Source organism: Giraffa tippelskirchi, chromosome 13, assembly GCF_054371585.1.
Source record: "Giraffa tippelskirchi isolate mGirTip1 chromosome 13, T2T-mGirTip1v1.2.pri, whole genome shotgun sequence".
Lineage (NCBI taxonomy): Eukaryota > Metazoa > Chordata > Mammalia > Artiodactyla > Giraffidae > Giraffa > Giraffa tippelskirchi.
Genome location: NC_137287.1, coordinates 9,145,820 through 9,162,048, shown reverse-complemented (window position 1 = coordinate 9,162,048; position 16,229 = coordinate 9,145,820). Strand labels below are relative to the sequence as shown.

At 57.3% G+C, this 16,229-nt stretch overlaps 1 protein-coding gene across 3 annotated transcripts in view; it reads right to left on the bottom strand.

Moving 5' to 3' along the window:
* The window catches only part of GTF2IRD1 (GTF2I repeat domain containing 1), a 112,294-nt gene extending 101,918 nt beyond the window's left edge, over window positions 1-10,376 (bottom strand). The window contains exon 1 of one of the 3 annotated variants that reach the window (XM_081557985.1): window positions 10,043-10,376. The gene's annotated coding sequence lies outside the window, so the exon portion shown is untranslated. The remainder of the gene's footprint in view (window positions 1-10,042) is intronic. The other 2 variants (XM_081557984.1, XM_081557983.1) reach the window with 2 other exon arrangements.
* Window positions 10,377-16,229: the final 5,853 nt, after the last annotated feature.

Genomic DNA, 16,229 nt, shown 5'->3' with positions numbered 1-16,229 from the left:
CATGTAGGATCAGGTTCCCTGAACAAGGATCGAACCCGGGCCCCCTGCATTGGGAGCATGGAGTCTTAGCCACTGGACCACCAGGGATGGCCCAAACCCCTCCTTCGGGGGTTCATGCCTCTACACTTGGGTCTTCTATTACGTGGAGCCAAACATGCTCCTAACTGATGGTCTGTCCCCTGTGCCACCCGCCAGGACTAGAGGGGGCCCCACACACTGGGCAGCTGGTGTCCAAGGCTGGTGGTCAGGATTCACCCAAACTTCAAGTTACTGGGCATGGTCACCAGCCGCAGCCTCTGGATCACCACACAGCCGTGCACACACGCACACACATGTGCACGCACAAAAGCGTGTGTCTAAATAGCCCAGGGGATTAACTGTTCTGAGGCTTCACACTTGTGCACTCACCACACACACCACCTGCCCTTCACGGAGGGGGGAACCCCTCCAAACTGGGATGCACCCGGCCCAGGGAAACAAGGTGCCCCCCACCGCCCCCCCATCACCCTCTAGATGCCTCTGAGAATCACAGCCAGGCTGGCAGAGGCAGCAACTGGGGAGGGTGGGGTGGGCCAGTGAGAGTTGTGACCGAAGGGTGGAAAAGCCCCTTGCCTTTCCAAAGCCCTGCCCTGAATGTCCCAGCACCCAGCTTGCTTCTAATTCACTTAACAAGTTGGTATAGGACACTCACTGTGTCAAGCAGGGGGAGCCGGGGGGAGGGGTGTGGGGGGACAAGGCAGCATGGCCCTGACCCCTTGGAGGGGGACCAACAAGTACAAGGGCAGCTGGAACACAGCAGGTGAGGAAGGCTGGGTGGTAGGAATGTAGCGCAGGGGCACCTAACACAGACCTGGGAGGAGGTTATCAGGGAGGGCTTCCAGAGGGAGGTGACATCCAAGCTGAGACCTGCAAGAATGAGCCCAGAGAGACGGATGGGCAGCAGAAAAACATGTTTCAAGGAGAAGCAACAGCACACTGGGAGCAAGCTGAATGCAATATGTTCTAGAAAATGATGAAGCTCGGAATGGCTACCACAGAAAGAGACAGGGCCTGGCAGGGAGGGAGGCAATCAGATGAAGGTCCTTGCCTGGACCTGAAATGAGGTCCCGCGGGCCCCCATGGAAGGTCTTGCCGCATCTGGAGTCCCACTTCCCGTCTCTGGACCCTTTCTTATACTGCTCACTCCCCACCCCCGATGCCCACCCCAGCCCACTCCTGGGTCAGAATCCCACCTGCCCTCCAGCCACCTCCTGCAGGTTGCCCTGAGCAAGCTGGGGAGTAGGCCTGTCTCCAAAACCCAGCCACAGGGCCCATACCCCTGGGCAGCCCAGCACTGAAGTAGGGTTTGGCATCTGGGAAGCCTGATCACCCACTCCAAGGGGCTGAGGGGTGGACAGGCCGAGGGGACTAAGCACTTCTGCCTCTGGGCTTTTCCTAGCTTGCACAAACTCAGGCACAGCACCACCCATGCTCCGTGGGCAGAGTAGCTAAGAGCAGAACCAGACGGCATCTGACCAAGTGGAGAAAACATTCTTCTCTGGGATGAGGACCAGCTTCCCCCAACTGAACACGCAGATCCTCCCGAGAACCGGGCCATGCAGAGGTAACCACGCTCCTTTGTTCAGATGAGGCTCAGAGAGGTAAAGTCACTTGCCTGAAGCCACACAGCTGGCTGGTGGTAGAAGTGGGACTCGAACCCTTGCCTGTCTGGTTTCAAAGGCACCCTGCTGGAAAGCGGGGAAGCTCTGGCACAGCGAAAGGAGCCCACCCTCAAGGAGGGGCACTGGTCTCCCATCCAAGACAACCAAGAGCATTTCTCTCCCGGATGGGCTGAGAACGCAGCGTCTCAAGCAGTGACTGGCCCCAGGCAGGTGGGCGAAGGACCAGGATCAGAGGGAAGATGTGGTTAGCTCACCTGTCCAGAGGGCTGCACCCCCAGCTGGAAGCCAGGTACACATGGAGAACAGGGGCAACAAGCTCCCTCCCAAAGGCCCTACCTCTCCCGAGCTGGGCCTCTCTGCTGAAAGCGGCCACACCTGAAAAACCAGCTCCTGGATCAACATGAAACACCAGCCGGGGCCTCGTCACAAGACCCCCTTGGAGCCTGAAAGGACCACCTTGGAGCCGGCTGGCTGGGTGGGCGGGCAGGGGTCCTGCCTGCTCCAGGGAGCCACCCAGGGGCACCTGAGAACCCTTCTGCACAGGCCCTCCACCAAGTACAGCCCAAGGGTGCCTCTGGCCTTTGAGGACGCGGGAGGGGGCAATGGTGGGAGGGCAGGGGCAGCTGGCTCATCAGGAAAAGTCTGTGACCTCCTCACAAGAAATGACACTGAAACCTCCAAATCTCATGCTGCTGTCACCCATGGTGCTCCCTTCCCTTAGGAAGTCATGACCCCTGGGGGACCCCCAAGCTCCTATTGGGTACCTGCTTCACTCAGGTGCTGCCATTCGTGAGCCCACAAGCAGAGCTGCGTCCATTTCCTAGATGGACAAACTGAGGCTCAGCCACTTAAGCAGCCGTCCAAGCCACACACAGCGGGCAGGCAGCAGACCTGGAACTGGCCTGACTAGTCTGTGACCAACTGAAATCTCAGTGCCACTGCCCACGCAAGCATTCAGGAGAGCGGCCACAGCCAGCCATGGACCTCAGCTGTTTGTCAACCAAGTTTTATTTAGGGCCCTAACAGGTAAACTCTTCTCTTGGGTTGGGAAGATCCCCTGGAGGAGGAAATAGCAACCCATTCCAGTATTCTTGCCTGGAGAATCCCGTGGACAGAGAAGCCTGGTGGGCAGTCCATGGGGTCGCAAAGAGTCAGATGCGACTGAGCGATTTTTTGAAACTGAATTTTTCAACCTTTTCAACAGATAACTTGACAGAAGTGGCCCCAGCACAGAGGCTGACACTGGGTACTGGAGGCCCACAGGTCCCCACCTCTGTCCCCTGCATGGGGTCTCGTGCTCTACAGGGCTCTGGGGAAGTCCAGGGGCTTGTGGGACCCCAGCTGAGTCTCACACTCTCCCTGGAAACCACGTGCTGTTCTCTTGTTCATAGATGACCACGCCAAAGCACAGAGACACAGTGTAACCCACTGGAGATCACACAGCCCCGTTGAAAGTGAAAGTGAAATGAAAGTGAAAGTGTCTGACTCTCTGCAACCCCATGGACTTCACAGTCCGTGGAATTCTCCAGGCCAGAATACTGGAGTGGGTAGCCTTTCCCTCTCCCAAGGGATCTTCCCAACCCAGGGATCGAACCCAGGTCTGCTGCATTGCAGGTGGATTCTTTACCAGCTGAGCCACCAGGGAAGCCCAAGAATACTGGAATAGGTAGCCTATCCCTTCTCCAGGGGATCTTCCCGACCCAGGAATCGAACCGAGGTCTCCTGCACAGCCCCGATGTTTGACCCTAAATCATGCTCCTGTTTACCCTCCTTCCCTACCTCCTTGTTTCAGGAAAACACAGAATATGTACCCCAAACTATACAGCCGCAGAAGTGGAGACCAGGGACTCATGGCCAGGGACTCCCAGACTCCCTGGGGAGGGGGGCACACGGTGATGGCTGAGACAGCACTGGGTGCAGACAGCCCCCCTGCCTCCAGGCCCACCCTCTGCCCCCACCCAGAGCATCCACTGTTCCCGGAGCCCATCTGCACTATGGGCGGGGGGAGGATCGCAGCCTTGGGGGTGGCTGCAGGCAGGTGTAATTTCATCAGGAGCCTCCTGTCTGTGCAAGTCACCAGAAACTGAGGATGAAATTCCAGCTCTGCGGACAGAAAGGTGCAGTGATCCCGGCTCAGGGTCGGCTCGCAGTGGGGGTGGGGACGTGGATGGGGTACCTCTGTGAACATGATGGAAAAGGCACGCCTTCCACTGGGCAGCCCCAAGCCAGGTAAGGGCTCAGCAAGCTGGGAGGGCCTGATCTCCATCATGAGAGTTGCAGGGCTCTGTAGTACAGCCATGTCGCGGAATACTACTCAGCCACCAAAAGGACCAGTTCTGGGTGCCCGGACCAGGCATCATGCAGAGTGAAAGCTACACACAGGCTGCATACTGTGTGATGGCGTGTATGTGATGCACTGGAGAGGCAGAGCTATGCAGACAGAAACCCGACCAGCGGTTGCCAGGGGCTGGGGAAAAGGAGCGGGCTGCTTGTACAGGCTTGAGGGGACTTTTGAGGTGTGATGTCTTGACAGGGGCCGGGCTATGTGAATGTGGACACTGGTCGAGCTCCTTGGCTGGCACACTTGAGACCTGGGCCTTTCACCAACTATTCCTGACCCCCTCGACAATATATATGGTAACATGTGGGGTGAGCCCTTCCTATGTGCCAGCCTGGGGCTGGATGCCAGGACCTGAGACATTTGCTTCTGCAAGTTTCTCACCGGCTTGCGGAGGGACTGATGAATGGATGGACAGATACACACACCCCATATGGTAGCAGTTTTGCCAGTCGTTGGAAAACATACCTTGAGACCCCACCAGCAAACAGGCCTGGCCCTGCCCAAGCCTCAAGGAGAGAAGCAGCCTGGAGGGTCTCCTCCAGCTGCAGGCCAGGGAGGGACATGGCCCTGGCTGTCCCCAGCTCAGAGCTGGCCCTCCTTCCCCAGCCACACAGCCTGACTGGGCACCTACAAGCTGCCCAGGACCCCAGGCCCTCAGGCTGGGGCCTCTCACCTCTGGCTTCCCACCCCATCTCCACTTCGAACCTGCACTGGGGTGACCCACCTACCTTACTGGAGAGCCCCCAGTATGCACCACCAAGCTCCCCCCACAACCCACAGGGCCAGCCTGGGGCTTCAGCAGAAGAGGGGCATCACTGCCATCTCATGTATGAGCACATAGCCCAGACTGGTGGCGAGGCCCCTCCCCAGAGACAGTATCCCCAGCCTAGACGGGGGAGCATCAGAGACACAGCCCCTCAGTGCTCGGGGCTGGCTCTGTGAATCTTGGGACCACAAATCCTAATTTGGTGTCTGATACGGTGTCCCCAGCAAGTTCCTGCTCCTCCCAACAAACTCTCTTTTTTCAAACTTTTTATTTTATATCGGAGTTGTTGTTGTTGTTCAGTCACTAAGGTGTGTCCAACTCCTCACAACCCCCATGGACTGTAGCACGCCAGGCTTCCCTGTCCTTCACCATCTCCCGGAGCTTGCTCAAACTCACGTCCATGGGGTTGATGTTGATTAACAATGCCGTGTTATCCTCGATGTACAGCGAAGGGATTCAACCACACACAGAGGTGCATCCATTCTTCCCCAAACTGTCCCCCCTCCTCCATCTAGGCTGCCATGTAACACTAAGCAGAGTTCCCTGTGCTACACAGGGAATTCCTCTTAAGACCCGGCATGGACCACAGTTCTGGAGAAGGAAACGGCAACCCACTCCAGCGTTCTTGCCTAGAGAAGCCTGTGGACAGAGGAGCCTGATGGGATGCCGTCTACTGGGTCGCACAGAGTCGGACACGACTGAAGCGACTTAGCAGCAGCAGCAGCATGGACCACAGTGGCACATAAGATTCTGAAACACAAGGCCTCCCAGACTGGGGGTCCCTGAGCTCCCCCAGCCACACACCACCCAGGTCTAATAGATCTGGACCCTTGAACCCCAAACTGGAGAACTGAGGAAATCACAAACAGCACCACCTGATTCAATCTCACTCTAGACCATCCCCGGAGCCTCAGGTTGAATCCTGACCCCAAACCTAGGCCCCAACCACACCCAAGTCCCCCCAGCCCCAACTGTCTCACTGCCCAGAGACTGTAGTGGGAGAGTTACTATGTAAAACACAAGACTGCCAGTTCAGTCTGCACTTCAGCTAAACAAGCAAATGTGTAGTGTCATTTATAATCCCCACAGGCTTCCCAGGTGGCGCCAATGTAGGAGATGTAAGAGATGCGAGTTCGATCCCTAGGTTGGGAAGATCCCCTGGAGTAGGGCATGGCAACCCACTCCACTATTTTTGCCCGGAGAATCCCATGGACAAGAGGAGCCTGGCAGGCTACGATCCATAGGGTCACAAACACTCAGACATGACTGAAGTGATTTAGCATGGACGCACATAACCCCCATACTGCATTATCCGTCAGTTAACCAAAATCCAAATTTAACCGGACGTCCCTATTTTAACTGGCTAAATCAGGCCACCCGGAGCAGGTGGTCCTGAAGGAGGGAGACAGGTGGGCACACAAATAGCTCTGGGGCAGCCAGGCCCAGCTCGGGACCAAGAGGAAGGGTGTCTGGAATGAGAGTTTTGTTCCCTGCCTGACACACCCGCAGCGGTCACCCCCAGCCAGCGTCTGGACAAAGCACAGCCTCCCGCAGCTCATTCAGGACACCTAACTTACCCCAAAGTGAACAAGGGCGGTGCCCTGTATGGCATCCTCCTCCCGGGCTCTGAGCCCCTTTGCTGTCATCAGACATAACCCATGGCACTGCAGCTGAAATGACAAACTATCAGGAACTCCCTGGAGGTCCGGTGGTTAAGACTCTGGGCTTCCAATGCAAAGGGTGAGGGTTGGATCCCTGGTCGGGAAACTAAGATCCCACACACTATGCGCCCCCCCCCAAATCCACTTGAAATGACAAAATACGGACCCTAATGAGATGGTCCCAGCCAGACATCCCTGCCAATGAGGAACCTGGGTGCCCATCAAAGCTGGCTTCCCTTGGGACTCACCTGAACAACTCAACACTTACACCCAGAAGTCTCTCTTGTCACCCTGTCACCAATGGGGTGACCCGCCTCTGTTTTCCGACCAGGTCTGTGTCCTTCACCTCTCCCACAGAAAACAACCCTTCTGCCTTCCGGTCTCCATAAGGGTTTGTGTCTCACGGGCCCCACACACCCCCCCCCGGGAGATCCTGAGCCCTAGGTCCTTGGTCCCATTCTGCTCGCCAGGACTAGTGAATGAACCCTGCAGGTCCTGCTCCTGGTGCCCCCCGAGGCCTCCACAAGCACCCTGGAGCTGGGTGCACACTGCTGATCTGTCCCAAGGAACGTGGCTGTGTCACTGGTTGCCCGGCATCAAAGACAGAGATGCCCACAGACGGCATGGATCGAGAGAAACTGCATGGACGACATTCGGGGAGCAGAGCCCCAGGCTAAGGTCTGAGGAAATGGGGAGAGGAACCTCCCAGAGGACGTGGGTCAGGAAGCTTAGGGAAAGACTCTCGGGGTCCCATCATTGTGGGACCTACCCTAGAGATGGGAATTCAGGAACAACACGAGAGATGCTTAGCTATTCAGACCCTGGGGCAGGATTTCATTCATTCCTTCCTTCACTCACTCAGTAAGTATTTGGGGAGCAGCCCTGGAGCTCCAACACTTTGGCCACCTGATGCGAAAAGCTGACTCATTGGAAAACACCCCGATGCTGGGAAAGAGTGAAGGCAAAAAGAGAAGGGAGCGGCAGAGGATGAGATGGTTAGTGTCACTGACTCAACGCACGTGAATCTGAGCAAACTCCGGGAGACAGTGGAGGAGAGGGGAGCTTGGCGGTGCTGCAGTCCGTGGGGTCACACAGAGTCGGACACCGACTTAGCGACTGAACAACAACAACCCGGGGCACCACGGAACCAAAAGCAAGCCTTGGTCCCTGTCCTGTCCCCAGTACCATCGGGGACGTGTAACTCTTGTGTGAGATCAATACTGGGATGGGAAAAGAACAGGATGTCATGGGGACACAGAGGTAGCACCTTGGCCAGTCCTGGGGATGTTCCTGGGCAGGTTTCCAGTCTGAGGACATGACAGCCAGCTGAGTCCTGACAGAGGAGGGGAGAAAGGCAAATTCTACAGCCCCTACCCACCTTCATCCTCAGCAGGCAGGGCCATTCAAGGAAGCCCCGCCCCCTCAGGTGGGAAGAAGCCCTGAGGTTTAGAGGAACAGCAGGAGCAAAGGCGTTTCAGGAAAGCTGCAGTTTTCAAAGAGTGGGCCCAGGAGGCAGTGGGGGGCCCGACAAGAGCCAGAGGACTCGCACCAGAACCCAGAATGAGGATGGACCGGCAGATATGCTCTTCGGTTCCAAGGTCAGGCTGAGGACATGAGAGCCCCAAGCTGTCACCCACCACATCACCTGGGGTCTCCAACAACAGGCCATCACCAACCTGGGGACACCCTGGCTGTCAGGGAGACAGGGAGGCTGCACAAACAGGTGCCTCCCAGACCTCTATTATGACGTCTGCCTCCCCGACTATTTGCAAGCACCAGATACTGACAACTGACAGCTCAGGGAGGCTGCCTGAAATGAACAAATGAAGCACACTTGCAAATACAGGACCCTTCCTCCCGCATCCAGACAACAGTCCTCCTAAGTAGGTTAAGCCTGCCCCTCCAGTGCTATCTTCCAGACCCAGTTTTGCAACCTTTCTCCCCAGGTCCTCCCACATTTTGAACGAGCGGGCACCCTCGTCTCCTCTGCTGGGGTCCTCTGGGACCCACTGAGTCAGAGCCACAACTTTCTAGGTCACCCTCAGAGCAGGCTATGGGATGGGGTGTGGTCTGAAGCTCCCCACATCCCAAAAGCAGGTTGGGGGTTCCGACATCCCGTCCTCTTGTGGCCAGGCCTGTCCCTTGGTCCACAGGTCCCTGTTCAGAAGAAGGCAGAGGGTGACTTCCACCCTCCTGGGCCCCCGCTCCTGACCTGACAGTCCCCATCCTTGCTGCCCTTGTGCCCGGCCCCTCCCTGCCAGCAGCCACCAGCCTGCCTGCCACCAGTGCCTCCCTCTCACTCTGAATAAATAATCGATGCTTATGCCCTTTCCCTTTGGGAATGACGCTGCTGAAATAAATGGGTTGCTCCGAGGCATCTCCCCAGTCCTGAGGCCCCGGGTCAGTAGCGGGGAGCAGCAGTCCTCGCCACGGGTGCAACTGAGCACATGAGGAAGACGATGGCCAGTGGGGTCGGGACGGCTTCTGGCCACCCCTTCCTTCTGCTATGAACAAGAAGAGAAGCCCCGGCAAATGTCCACTCCTCGAGAAGCTGTCCGGGCCTGCCCAGCTCACCAGCACCATACTCCATGCGAGACCCGGCGAGGGGACCCCTACATGCCGGGCTCCCTCACTCGGGCTGTGACCGGGACCCGGGAGCCTCCCACCCCAGGTCTAGTCCTGCGAGCCTGGGTCCCAGGGCCGGATGTCCAGGGCTTGAGCCCCTCTCCAGCAAGGCCAGGAGGGCGGAACTCTCAGAGGCACGGTCCCCCTCTGTGCTGGGCCCAGGCCAGGGAACCATCCCTCTTCCTGGCCACAGGCTGGGGCACCCAGGACCCTTCATTCCCAGAGACTCAGGATGGTGGTGGTGCTGGTGGTGGTGGTGGGAGGCATCTAGCACTCTGTGGCCTGCTCCAGGGGCCTCCCCATCCATCTTCGGGAACTCAGAGACCACCCACAGACAGGGCATCCCCAACTTGCTCCTCTGAAACCTTTGTGACCCCCTACTGCCATCCTCTGAGTCTCCTTCCTTTGCACTCCAAGAGCCCAGCGGCCACCACTCAGGCCAGCCCCCGCTCCCCAGGGACCCCAGCAGGAACCACTGTGTTGGGGCAGTACTGGCTGTGTGGGACTCAGCCTGTGAGTGGGGCGGGGGGGCACCGGCCAGGAGATCGGCCCGGCCCCAGCAAGGCGGAGGTGGCGGGGGTTGGGGGGGCGGGGGCCGCGGCCTGCCCAGCCCCCCTCGGCTCCCACACTGGCGCCCGCCGCCGCCCGGGTAGCACAACTGACCTCATTCGCCAACTGCAGCAGCCTGCGGGCGCCCGCTGCCCGTCCAGGGTGGCCCCCCACCTCCGGAAGGGCCCGGGAGTAGGGGGGCGGCGGCGGTGACAGCTCCCGGCTCCCCTTCTCTGCAGGTGGGGGCGGCCGTCCCTCCCCGCCCCCGGCCCGAATTATAATCCCGGTCACGTGCCTCCCCAGGCACCCAAAAGCCGGACCCAGATTCTGGAACACCTGGAGGGGGAGGGGCGGGGGGCCCCCCCGAGGGTGGGAGGAGAGGGGGAGAAGGGCCTCGGTGCCCGCCCTCCCCCTCACCCCCCGCAAAAGTTTCTCCTACCTTGGAGGATCCTCAAGCGCTCCTGCCAGCGGCGCCCCGGCCCCGGCCCGCGGCCAGGACTCAGCCTCCTGCCGCTGCCTCCTTAATTAATCCGGGAGAATGGGGAAAGGAGCGGCGGAGGGAGGCGCGGAGCGGCGGCGGGGGCGGGCGGGAGGCGAGCGGGGCGCGGGGCGGGGAGGGGGCCCGGCGGGGGCTCTCGGGCCGGCCGGGGGGCTGGCGCTCGGCGGCCCCCACCCCCGGCGCGGGCTGCGGCGGAGGGCGGGGCGCGGCGCGGGGAGCCGAGCCGAGAGCGGGAGCGCAGGGAGGCTCTTTGTTCTGTAATCCCAGTAAGATTGCCAGCCATTCGCCCCGGCCCTAATCCCAGCCCCGCGCAACACCACCCTCCATTGGCTGCCATTTACATACGGGATTAGCCCGCCCCGCGCCCCGGCCTGGGCACCGCGGGGGGAGCGCCGCGCCCCCCGCCCCGCGCCGGGCGCCCCGAGCGCGCGCCGCCCCAGCGCCCGCCGCCAGGGGGGCCCGCGGGAGGGGCGGCCCCGGCGCCCCCAGCGCCCCGCCGCCGGGACGGATTAGAAAGCCAGGACTCCTCCCCGGAGACCCCCCCCCTCACCCCCGCCCCGGGCGCGGGAGCCGGGCCCGGAGGGTCAAGGTCACTCAGCGGGCGCCGGGAGGATCCCCGGAGACGCCGGGCCCGCGCGCTGGGGAAACTGAAGTGGCAGGGGCTGGTCACCTCTGCCGTGCCCAGGTTATTTCCTCCCCACCCCCATGGCGTGGCCCTGGTGCCTCTTTCAACCTTTGTCCCCTGGGATGGGAAGGAAGGCAGTGACAAGCCCAAGGTCGCAGCTGATCCAATTGGACACGCCAGGTCCCATCTTGTCTGGGCAGCGCTCCTTCTGATTGCCAGACCCAGGTTTCTGCCACCCCTTTCCCCTCCATACCAGCCTTCCTACGGAGTCAGAAGCACACCTCTCATCTTCTGCAGAGCGTGCATCTTAAATCGTCAGGAGCCTGGTGATTCACCACAGTGTCCTGAGCCCTGTGCTAGACCCTGGCTATGCTGAGCGCCTGGCCTAGAGGGAGAGAGCCAGACTGAGAATCTACTAGGTCCTAGCAAAGCCCACCCAGCCCTTCTGGGCACACAACCCGTGTTTAGTAGAGGCTGACCGTGGCTGGTCTGGTTTCCCCCTGGCCAGCCCACCAGACAGAGCTTCTCCCTGGCAGGCCCATGTCCACAGTGCCCAACCCAAAGTGAAAGAAAGTGAAGTCACTCAGTCGTGTCCGACTCTTGCGACCCCATGGACCGCAGCCTACCAGGCTCCTCCGTCCATGGGGTTTTCCAGGCAAGAATACTAGAGTGGGTTGCCATTTCCTTTTGCAGGAGATCTTCCCAACCCAGGGGTTGAACCCAGGTCTCCCACATTGTAGGCAGACGCTTTACCGTCTGAGCCACCAGGGAAGTCCATAAGGGCCAAGCCCAGAGGTGCCCTTGTGCCCACCGAACACTTTGGCCACAGAGGGTATTGGCCAGAGCAGGGGATTGGGAATGAGGCCACAGGTGCCCCTGCATCCCACGCCACCCCTGCCCTCTTGGGGACACCCGCCATCCCCCTTGTCACCCTGACGCCTGGGGATACTTTGAAGAACCCTGTCTTGTGGTCCCCCTCAGACCCACATCCCTACCCGCCCTGTGCTGGCCTTTGTGCTGCAGAGTGTCTAAGGGGAAGGGCCAGGGTCTGGAGCCTGACCGTGTGGGTTCAAATCCTGGCTCTTCCTCTTACCACCTCTGACCTTGGGCAAGGGAGATTACCTCACAGAGCCTCAGTTTCCCCCCTTCCCGCAGCCCCTGAGTCAATCACAGGGTTATCCTCGGTGGATAACAGTGATGATGGGCATGCTAGTTAAGGGTCTACTAGGCATATTACCTAGGTGTCTGTTCCTGACCTGAAGCCTGCAAGGGCGGTCCTATTGGCCTCATTTCACAATGAGGTGAAGTGATTGTTTCCGGACATACAGCATGTGAGTGTCATTGCTGGGTCTGGCTCCTTAGCCCTTGTTTGGCCTGCTGACCTATGCTGCCCCATTACCATGAGGATTTGGGGGTTAGGCATGGCTTCCGTGGGCAGCTGGAGGAAGCTGGTCCCAGGAAGGAAGGGCTGGCTGGTTGGGCTGTTGGTTTCTGGACAGAACGCTTCCTGGACCTGAACTCCAGGGACAGAGGGCCAGAAACCTCTGGACCCTAGGGCTTAAAGGAGCTGAAGCCAGGTGCTTGCTCAGGACCGCCCTCTGCAGGCAGAATCACGAGCGGCAGACATATAAGTGGAGTGCTGGGAGGGAAAGGTGTCCTCCTGCCTCTGGCCTCTGGGCTGCTCCTCCCAGAGGCAACAGCCTGCCTGCCCCCAAGCTCACCCAGGCAGAGACTGGGGGCAATGTGATACAGAAGAAGACCTTGGCCTATCATGTCCAGGTCCCACTCAGTTGGATGTGACTGGGGTACGACCACTGGCTCCACATTCACTGGCTGTGTGACCTAGGTCCAGTTGGTTGCCCCCTCTGGGCCTCAACTTCCTGACCTGTAAAATGGAACCAAGGTAGTCCTTTCTTCATATGATTGCTATGAGGATTAAATGACATATTATACAGGAAAACGTTTATCAAATTGCCTAGTGCATAGCAGGTGCTCAATAAAGGGCAATTCTCCCTCTTTTTCTATTTTGGCTGCAGCATGTGGCTTGCAGGATCTCAGTTCCCTGACAAGGGATCAAACTTGTTGGTTCCATCTAGGGGCAAAGTCAGACTTACAGTTTTTGCTGAACTGCTCTTCATGAGGAGGTGGGATTCTAAGGACAAGGTCATGGACATTAACATTTCTGTCAAGTTCAATTCCTTCTCCTGAGAAGAGCAGCAATAGCTGTTTAAGCAGAGAGGGGGGTTTGTTTGAGAAGTCCTTGCCAGTGGCTACCTCCCGCCTACAGAAACATCTCCTGTTGGCTTTATGAAGCTCATTTGCACTGGCCCTGCCCCTTCCTTGCCCTCGCCTGGTCAGGTCCCCCTTTTATGTATGAAGATGTGGAAACCAAGGTTCTTCTCTCCTCCTTCCTCCTAACTCCCTCACAGCCACAGGGTTGGGACTTCCCTGGCAGTCCAATGGTTAAGGCTTCACCTTCCAGTTCAGGGGGTGGAGGTTCGATCCCTGGTCAAGGAGCTGAGATCCCACATGCCTCATGGCCAAAAAACCAAAACAGAAAATAGAAGCAGTATTGTAACAAATTCAATAAAGACTGTTAAAATGGTCCACATCAAAAAATATTAAGAAAAAAAAAAGAAAAACAACACAGCAAAAAAGCCCCAGGATTACTCCCATCAAAAAGCCCTTTCTGCACCTTCATTCACTTAACCAGGTGGGCCTGCCACTTCCCTTTTCACAGATGGGAATATAGAACGGTGGGTCTTTTGTGGAAGTGAGTGGGCATCCGGGCATCCTGTCTCCCCATTAGCCCAGGAGCTCCCAGGCCCAGCGCGTTTGGTGCAGGGTCTCTGACCAGCAGACAGGCCACCAGAGGGAACTGCCGTGTGAACTCCACCCTCTGCTCCCCTGGGGTTTGGGCCCAGCCTGAATCCCTACCTTCTCGCACACTTTCCTTTCCCATCATTCTGGGCCACTTCTGGTTCCTTGTTCCTTGGAGTGAAGACTCTCTAGGGCAGGAGGGGATGTGGATAGAAGGACAGCCCAGCCATCTCCATTAAGGTATCTCTTCTCTGGCACTGGGGCAAGCCTGGAGGAAGCCAGGGGCTTGGCTGCCCTGGATGTGACTACAGGGACCAAAGGTGAGGATGGTGAGCCCGATGCCCTCATCTTACAGGTAAGCATCCCTCAGTACCGAGGTGGGCAGGACTGACCCACAGCAGCCTGGCGGTGAGTGGCAGGGGTGGACTTCTAGGACACCCAGTCACCCACCTGCCATTCTTTTCTGCCATCTCCTTGGCTTTCTTTGGATTTCCAGGAAGATGATTTTATCTGATATTTACTATTTAGCCTTTAAAAGTGAGACTTGAATGGTGTCTGGATTTAACTACTCCAATTTCTCTTCAGAGTCACCTATCTCTTATTCCATCTTGGAAACCAAAGGGAAAAGAGATTCAATGTATGGAAATGTGCTTTCAAGGCAGCATGCAGGATCCATGAAACAAGGTCAAGCAAAGTGAGCAGAGAATCTGTAAGCCTAGATGTTAAATGTTATCCCTGCCAGCTAGCGGGGCTTCCCCTGTGGCTCAGCAGTAAAGAATCTGCCTGCAGGGCAGGGGACAGAGGAAATGCAGGAGTCGTGGGTTTGATCTCTGGGTCAGGAAGATCCCTTGGAGGAGGCCACGGCAACCCACTTCAGTATTCTTGCCTGGAGAATCCCATGGACGGAGGAGCCTGGCAGGCTACAGTCCATAGGGTCACAAAGAGTTGGACACAACTGAAGCGACTGAACACTCACACAGCTAGGTGCTCAAATGGTTTGAGGGCTGTGAAGGGAAAAAGAGTTGGCAATGGGCTTGCTTGGGGTTCCAAGTTTGTGACCCAGATTTCCAACCCCTTCCACCGACAAAGGACCATTCCCCAGGCCTCCCGGAATCTCCTTTCATCCCCTGCCTGGGCCCCATCCTCCCAGATTTTTGTTCCCTGGCTCGCCCAGACTGCTCAGGGCAGAAACCATTTCCCTCACTGGGGCATCTGATCAGCAGAGGAACCTACTAGCATCTTACAGACCCCCAGAAGCAAAGCCCTAGTCCTGGGATTTCAGGCACCCTGGCAAGCTGGGATGGACAGCTGGGATGCAAGGAGGTCTTCTGTTCATGACACAAGCAGGTAGATCTGCAACTCCAGCTCCCAGGCCCCAGGGTTTAGCTCTGGTGTATAGTCTATGGCAGCCCAGGCCAACAGAAACAGGACGTGAGCCACAAATACACGCCATGGAGGGAATTTTAAATTTCCTAGTAGCTGCATTAAAAGAATAAAAGAACTAGGTGAAATTCATTTTAGTCATATATTTGATTTAACCCAGTGATCCCTGGTGGCTCAATGATAAGGAATCTGCCTGCCAATGCAGGAGACGAGAGTTCGATCCCTGGGTCAGGAAGATCCCCTGGAGAAGGAAAGGGCAACCCACTCTAGTATTCTTGCCTGGAGAATCTCATGGACAGAGGAGTCCATGGGGTCGCAAACAGTCAGACAGGACTTAGCAACTAAACAACAACGACAACCCAAAGTGTGTTCATTTCAACATGTAATAATATTTTTAAAAATTGAGACTTTTTAAATTCTTTTTCTTGTACTAAAGTCTTTAAAATCAGCATTGATTTCACACTTATACTGGCAATCCAGTGGTTGGGACTTGGTGCTTTTACTGCCATGGGCCCAGCTTCAATCCCTTCAGGGAACTAAGATCCTGTAAACCAACAAAAAACAAAAACCAATAACTTTCATTTACTGAATGCTTACTGTAAGCCGGTGTGCGTGCTAAGTCGATTCAGTCATGTCTGACCGTTTGCGACCTATACAGCCCTCCAGGCCCCTCCATGGGATTCTCCAGGCAAGAATACTGGAGTGGGTTGCCATGTCCTCCTCCAGGGGATCTTCCCGACCCAGGGATTGAACTTGCATCTCTTATAATGCCTACATGGGTGGGCAGGTTCTTTACCACTAGCACCACCTGGGAAGCCATGGTAAGCCAGGCATGGTGCTAAACATCTTCCATCATGCCCATTCCGTGGAAAACGCAGGCTCAAGGAGGTCCCTAAGAAACACGGCCAAGTTTACCATTCCATCTTCCCAGCCAGAAGCCAGTCTTCCGTGATCCCAATTTGAAGGAGCTGGAAGGGGCCCCTGCTTCTTCTGTCCTGGCCCTCCAGCCTCCCACCCCCAACGCCGACCCCCAGCAGGAAGCAGCAGTACCGGGCCACTGCTCTGCTAAGCAAAGTTAGAGTTATAAATTAGTGAAGATTTAGAACAACTTCAGGGCCAGAAGAGGAAAAAACAAGGGGAAAACACTTCAAAGCAACTTCCCCAGACACTATAGGAAAAGAGCAAAGTCAGTAGAAAAGCTTCAGGGGGACTTCCGCTCTGCACATGTGTCCGTGGAGGGTGGTGGGGAGAGGGACTCTGAGCAGCCAACTGGCTCTCCACCCCCCCCAACCCCCACGC